Here is a 6,782-nt window from a genome sequence, read left to right on the forward strand (position 1 = left end):
CGCAAGTTACAGACTTAACCAAAATAAAACACTTTTGTCCTAATACGCGCATACAGTGGTATCAGGAGACTTGTCGCAAGTAATTGATTAATGGGCGTGTGGTTGTATGCTGAGAACTTTTGTTGCGTGTGACTTGCAACCAGGAGGCTATCATTTGTTTTTCCTATTTTTGGCGCGTGCCTCCAGGCGCGGGACTGCAGCAAGGTATCGCCAGGCGCGTTTGTACCACTTCCTTCCACCTTCTTTTAATTCGCGCGTGTAGTACAACATGTAAATTCTTAAAAGCCGGAGCTGACACTTTTTTTAATCTTGAGCTGTTGTTATTTCTAAGCTGCCAATTTACCAAGCTAACTCCATTCGCTACCAAATCAACTTAAAATAGAAATGACAACTAAAAAATTTGAAATTGGATGATCAAATTAAACAAGAAACTGGAAGGCATTTTATAAAATAAAATGTCCCGACAAATTAATTTAAGTTAAAAATTTTATTTACTAAAATTTAAATAATAAATTTATTTAAGTCAAATTTATAAAATAAATTTATTTAAATTAAGTTCACAAAATAAACATATTCAAGTTTAAATAATAAAATCATTTAAATTAAATTTATAAAATAAATTTGCTAAATCAAATTTATAAAATAATATTTATGTAAATTTAAATTAAAAAAATAATTTAATTTAACAAGGTCTCTTATAAATTGGAGTGCAAACAGTTTCTAAACTCCGAACTATACTAGCTGAGGATCCTGATTTGTGTATCAATCAGTCAGCTTTGATACCAAGTGTTAGGTCCCGAAGTATTATAGAAGGGGGGGTTGAATACGATACGTACTAAATTAAAAAATTCTTTCGAACTTTTGCGAATATATAATTTAGTGTTCGGTTAGTGGTTCCGTGTTCTTGAGGTGAATAGTGTTTGGAATAATAAAATGAGGAACACATGATATTCGGAGAAATATATATTCATATATAAATCTGTGAGTGTGTTGCTACACTCCGGTAAATATATTAACTGACTACAATCTAAGAACAACAAAGTTCCTAGCTTCTACAAAGATTTACAAATCAAATCCTATACAATGATCTAGCTTTTGTTTGTCTAAGGATTTAATTACCGGGTAATGATTATAATGCCCCTAAGAATATACAAGAGTTAAACCGGGAATTATAACGTTATTCCGGTGAGAAGTTAAACAGATATACAAAAAACTTGAGCTTCTCTGTAAATTCATTGTTGCAAATCTTCAGCTCTTTTTGGGAGAGAAGATGAACAGAAAAACTCAATTAAAATTGCTTGATCTGCTGTTGTGCAGACTTTATATCAATTCAAATGTATGGCTAAAAATGAACCATACAAATAATTGATTGAATCAAAAAAGTAGTGATTGAGGAGTTACTTGCGACTAGGGCTTTTTTTACTTGCGGCCAGAGGGAGAAGTATACTTACTTTATTTTTGTTAGTCCCAAAGTATCGTAGAAGGGGGGGTTGAATATGATACCTACAATCTTTTTGGATTCGTTTCAAGTTCTTCGTTAAAAGTACGGAATCAAAAACAATACAAAATAATTCGAGGAATATATTGTTTTATTAATATAAACCTTGAGGTTGCTACAATCTAATCAAAGTATTGATTAGCTACAATAAATTCAGCAGCATAACATTCTGTTTACAAGGATAATAAATTCAAGCTTAATGGAGCTCTCGTAAACTGTCTATGTTTGCTGAAGAAGATAACTAACTGAATTAAATTACATTCAATTCAGTTTTGTAGTCTTTCAAAATTAAATGAACAGCTGGTCAATTCATGTCAACACAAATCATTTAACTTAGCTGCATTTAACTCAGTGAACAACACCTTCTGTGGCGACAAAGTTCCTCTGTATAGCCTCTGTGGCGACAGCTCTGTGGCGACACAATCACCTTGTATAGCCTCTGTGGCGATAGGTCTGTGGTGACACCTTCTCCTGTATGGCCTCTGTGGCGACAGATATGTGGCGGCAGTTTAACTTATAACCTCTGTGGTGACAAGCTTTGTGGCGACAGTTTGTCTTATAACACTCTGTGGTGACAAGCTATGTGGCGACACACACTCTCCCTGTATTGCCTTAAGCAATTTGTTCTAACACCTTCTATGGTGACAGGGGCTTCTGTGGTGACAGAGGTGCCTTAGAGCAAATCCTCTGTGGTTACTTCTCCTGTGGTGATAGGGGTTCCTTAGTGTCTTTACTTAGAATATTTTTGGTTCTTTGTCAAGTCACTCTTCAGTGTATCAATCATTTTTCTTCTATTCATTGAATCAAAATACTTCCTTGAAATGCTGATATTTGGTGTACTGGTCTGGTTCACAAACAACTAGCCTTGAGAGGATCCTGACTCAATTTGTCTTATGATTCTGAGTTGATACATACTGATGTTTATCCACTGCTTCTTTCACGAAACCCTTGATTTGTAACACTTGAAGTCAATACATGCAGCTGATACTTAAAGCCTCTTGATGTCTTATTCTTCATGGCTGATTGAACATAGTAATGAACTTTTTCCCATGATCTGTAGGAGAGCTTAATGAATCAATCACATTATTTGGTTCTTTGTGTTTATCATGTCTTCATCTGAAGGTTTCCTGTGCTTCACAGTTTAATAAAGTTTATCTATTTTTGTTATTATGTTAAGTTATAAATCCTCGATTACATGTTACATTACATTATGTTTTACAATCTCCCCCTATTTGATTGTTAGAGTTCGACAAGCAAATCCTTAAGGATAACTCAACTGATAATAAGAAAAAGTACGAACTATCAAAACAGATAAAGATATTAAATACATTCTGGATTACATATTCATTTCCAGATTTCTTACAATATAAATTACAAAGAAGTGTTCCTCTAGCCTGAACATATACTCTATATCTTCTTTGTCTTTGTCTTCTTCTTCTTCCTGCTTCCTTCTTCTTCTTGAGGCTGAACGGATTTTCTCTTAGAGACTTTCTTCTGAGGACTTGAAGGTTTTGGAGGAGACTCTTTCAGCTCATTCAATCTAGCTTGTACACAATCAGGAGCTTCTATTTCAAGTGCATTGACTGGAGGTGGATTGTTTAGCTCATGAAGCATTATCTCAAGATACTTGACTTTAGAGCATTTAGGAACCAGATCAAACAGTAGAGATGATTTTCTGGACATTACGAAGACTGTTATCCTTTTTGGATATCCTCTTACTCTGTTGGTGTCATTGATCGATTCTTCTTCCGTTACTTCGTCAAGAATCTTTATGATAGGGATCAAAGCAACCTTGTCATCTTTACAGGTAGATAGTTTGACATCCGTCAAGGCTTGCTGAATTGAGCTTGATTCACTTGTCCTGAAGTCTTTGATTCTGATTCTGTATTTGTTGATTCTAAAGACTAACTCTTCTTCACTGTCAATGCTGATTATGGGTTCAGTGTCTTTGAGAAGACCAATTTCTGCTTCTCCATTAATGAAAACCATCTCATGATATTCTCTTCTGATTGCCCTCATATCCTTCTCTGTGTCTCTGATCATCTTGTCATTGAGCCTATAAGCGTACAGAACTTCAGCGGCTTTGACATCTGCTTCAGATCTCTTAACACCTGGAGCTGTCAGTTTAGCTCTTTTGCTCCTTAGTTGACTTTCTAGAAAGGTAAGCTGTAGATACCGAATGGTTCTTATGTGTTGGTCAGACATGGTGATATTCTGCAATCTACCACCCGCAATAAGTTTGATCACAAATGGATACATAAATGCTTGAGGAGATACATCCATCATCATTCTCCAAAGTCTGTCTCTGAAGTATTCATTTTCATTCGATTTCAACCATGGGATCTCTGAGGCTAAGACAAATAGTTCAACAATATTCAACTACTTCAGTACACTTGTAGACACTTTCATCTGTAGACCATCTCTGTGATTGATAGTGATCTTCCATCCATTCTTCATAATGTTCACAGTAGTTCCAGTAATTACTTTGCTGAACTGATCATAGAACTCATGGATATTTATATATGTCTCTCTATAGTGCTCCACAGCTCTCAACAGATTAGAGTTTCCAGGGTCTGAATAGTGATATGTTTCTGATTTGTCCATTTTCTTCTTTGTTTCTTCCCATTTACTTCCTCACCTGTTAGCTTGAAGATATGCTTCTCTCTCCTCTTTGTTCCTTTTCCTTTGAATAGCTCTTTGAATTCTTGCTCTCAATCTTTCTATTTCTTCTTAAATTTCCAAATAAGAGTGATTTATTTTCTCCATGATTTTATAGGATAGAAAGTCATCCGAGAAAGCATCTTCATCTTCAAATTCTTCATCCTCTATGATGATCATTCTTTCTTCCGTAGCCACTTTTTTAAATCTTGGCTCACACCCTATCGAAACATCACTTTCATCTATCTCACCTTCTTCTAATTCTTCTTCAGAAAATAAGGGTGTCGGAGCATATATCTGAGATAGCAGATTTCTCTGAGTTGTAATGATTCTGCTCAGATGCCCTGATTGCTCCCCCTGAGATTTTGCGCTTTCTTTAGAGAATCTTTCCTTTAGAAGCACCATTTCATCAATTCTCTCCACTAACTCTTCCTTCATCTCTTCTTTAAATACATCATACGTACCAGTGGTCTGAAAGGCATCTTGAAGTAGATTAACAGCAGTGTCCACTTTTTCTTGTTCTACTACCCTTTTCTCCCCCTCAGTTGGGTTATCCTTCAGAGCTGGTGTTGATTGAGCATGTAAGGTCAAGACAGAGATCTCTAGAGAAGCAGGCGGTTGCTTACTGACTGAGGTCTTTGGCCCGGTACTGGCAAGAGCTGCTTCAGATGAGACCGGGATAGGCGCCTGCTTGCTAACTGATATCTTTGGCTCAGTATTGGCAGGTGCTTTTCCTTTCCCTATAAGAGATAGAGATCGCTCAACGAATTCCCGCAAACTGGCGAATACTGCTTGTTGATGTTCAAGTTGATTGGAAAGACTGGCGATTTGATGATCTCGGAGAGATAGTTCTGTCTGAAGGTGTTGATCTTTAAGAGCTAGATGTTCCTTAAGATAGCTGTCTTTGAATGCTAGCTGCTCTTTGAGATAATCTTTAGTGACGTAATTGGATAGATCTATAGGTGTAGTTTGGATGGTAGGTGTCTCACAGACTTCTCGCAGTGTATCGCTCAACACTCTATCACTCGATTTTGGGTCATGTGTGTCACTCATTCTCACAAGTTCACTCCTCTCAAAGCTCCGAGTTCCAAGTGTACCTGCAGAAGTCGCAATTCCCCATCCTTGTCCGAGACAAGTTGCCTATCATCAGGAGATGATTCGTCCAGAGTTTGAATATCCGGAGGGAGCACTGGGGCCTTCATATATGGCATCTGATCCCCAGCTTCCTTTTGTATCTGTGAAGATACATTCCCCTTAGGCTCACCAGGTAAATCTGGTTCATCGCCAATGGGTTCCCGATCCGCACCTAAGTCTGATCCACTATATGCAGATGCATCCACGTTTATTAGTCCCGGGGAGGTAAGTGTTGTGCTAGATTTGGTAGCGATTACAGCACTCTCTCCTAACACCTGTGAAGGCAGTTGATCCATTGAAAGACCTTGAACAGAATATTATAACCGTAAAATGGTCAAATTCCCTGTTACCGACAATACGTCCTCACCAAATAGTACTCTTCTAATTGACTTATTTAAAGCTTTAAGAGCTTGGATATTGGATAAGGTGTTTGACTCATTACAGGATGTCGTGGCTGACGGGCGAATTTCAATAGATCTACCTTGTTGAGAAGATAGATCTAGTAATTGTGTATATGCCTTTTTAGCCAGAGAATCCTTTTGGGAAGATACCTGGAGGTTTGCAGATGTCTCAGGATGTTCACTACTTTTCTTCATAGGAGACAGAGCTGCGGGTTCACTCACAGTACCTTCCTTATTTGCTGCATCTAGTGCAGTTTCTCGCTCTATTTGCATAGGATCCTTATACTCCAGGGCTTGAGCTAGGAGAGATGATGGTGTTTGGTTTGGCTCTAGAGGGTGGCTATGAATTTGTGGCATACCAAATTCACTCCCTAACCTATCTACTTGTTCAAAAAATATTTGTGTGTGCTGAGGATCAAGGTGTAATTGATCTATGCTAATAAAATCAGAACATGCTTCAAAAGTACGACTCATAGAAGAAGTACCCATACCTGAGAAGACTGGTCTATAGACAGAGGTATTAGAATGAGTAGATTCAGCAGCTTGATGTGGTGGACTAGCAGCTTCAGGTTGAGGTTGAGAGGATTCTTCAGATTCAGCTTCTTGTTCTTGCTCAACTTCAGCCTCTGCTTGGTCACCATGTTCAGAAATAGGTTGATCTGCTTCTACATCCTCATCTCCAATAGGCTCATTAGCAATGTTTTCCTCTGGGTCATTTTCAACTAGGGGTTCATCTGCAGCTATAGATGCATCTTCAGCTTCTTCTTCTTCTTCTTCTTCTTCATATTGAGCATTGATAGTGGCAAAGGCATCTATCATGTGGTCTGTTAGGAAAGCAACCTCTGAGTTTGGATAGTTCCCTTTCTTGTGTAGCTTTGTGACTACCGGTTGAGATAGGACAGGAGGATCTTGCATTAAGTCACTGTGAGTGGATGTCTTTTGTGCTTCTGACAGTTTTCCATTTAGCACTATCTGAAGAAACCTTGCATATAGGATAAAGTTATGATGATTTGATTGGTTCTCCAAAATGTGCTCCATGAATAACCTCCCAAAATTGATGCGAATATTATTCGCGACAGCAACCCCAACAA

The sequence above is a fragment of the Apium graveolens genome, chromosome 3 (genome assembly GCF_009905375.1).
Source record: "Apium graveolens cultivar Ventura chromosome 3, ASM990537v1, whole genome shotgun sequence".
In the NCBI taxonomy this organism is placed as follows: Eukaryota; Viridiplantae; Streptophyta; class Magnoliopsida; order Apiales; family Apiaceae; genus Apium; species Apium graveolens.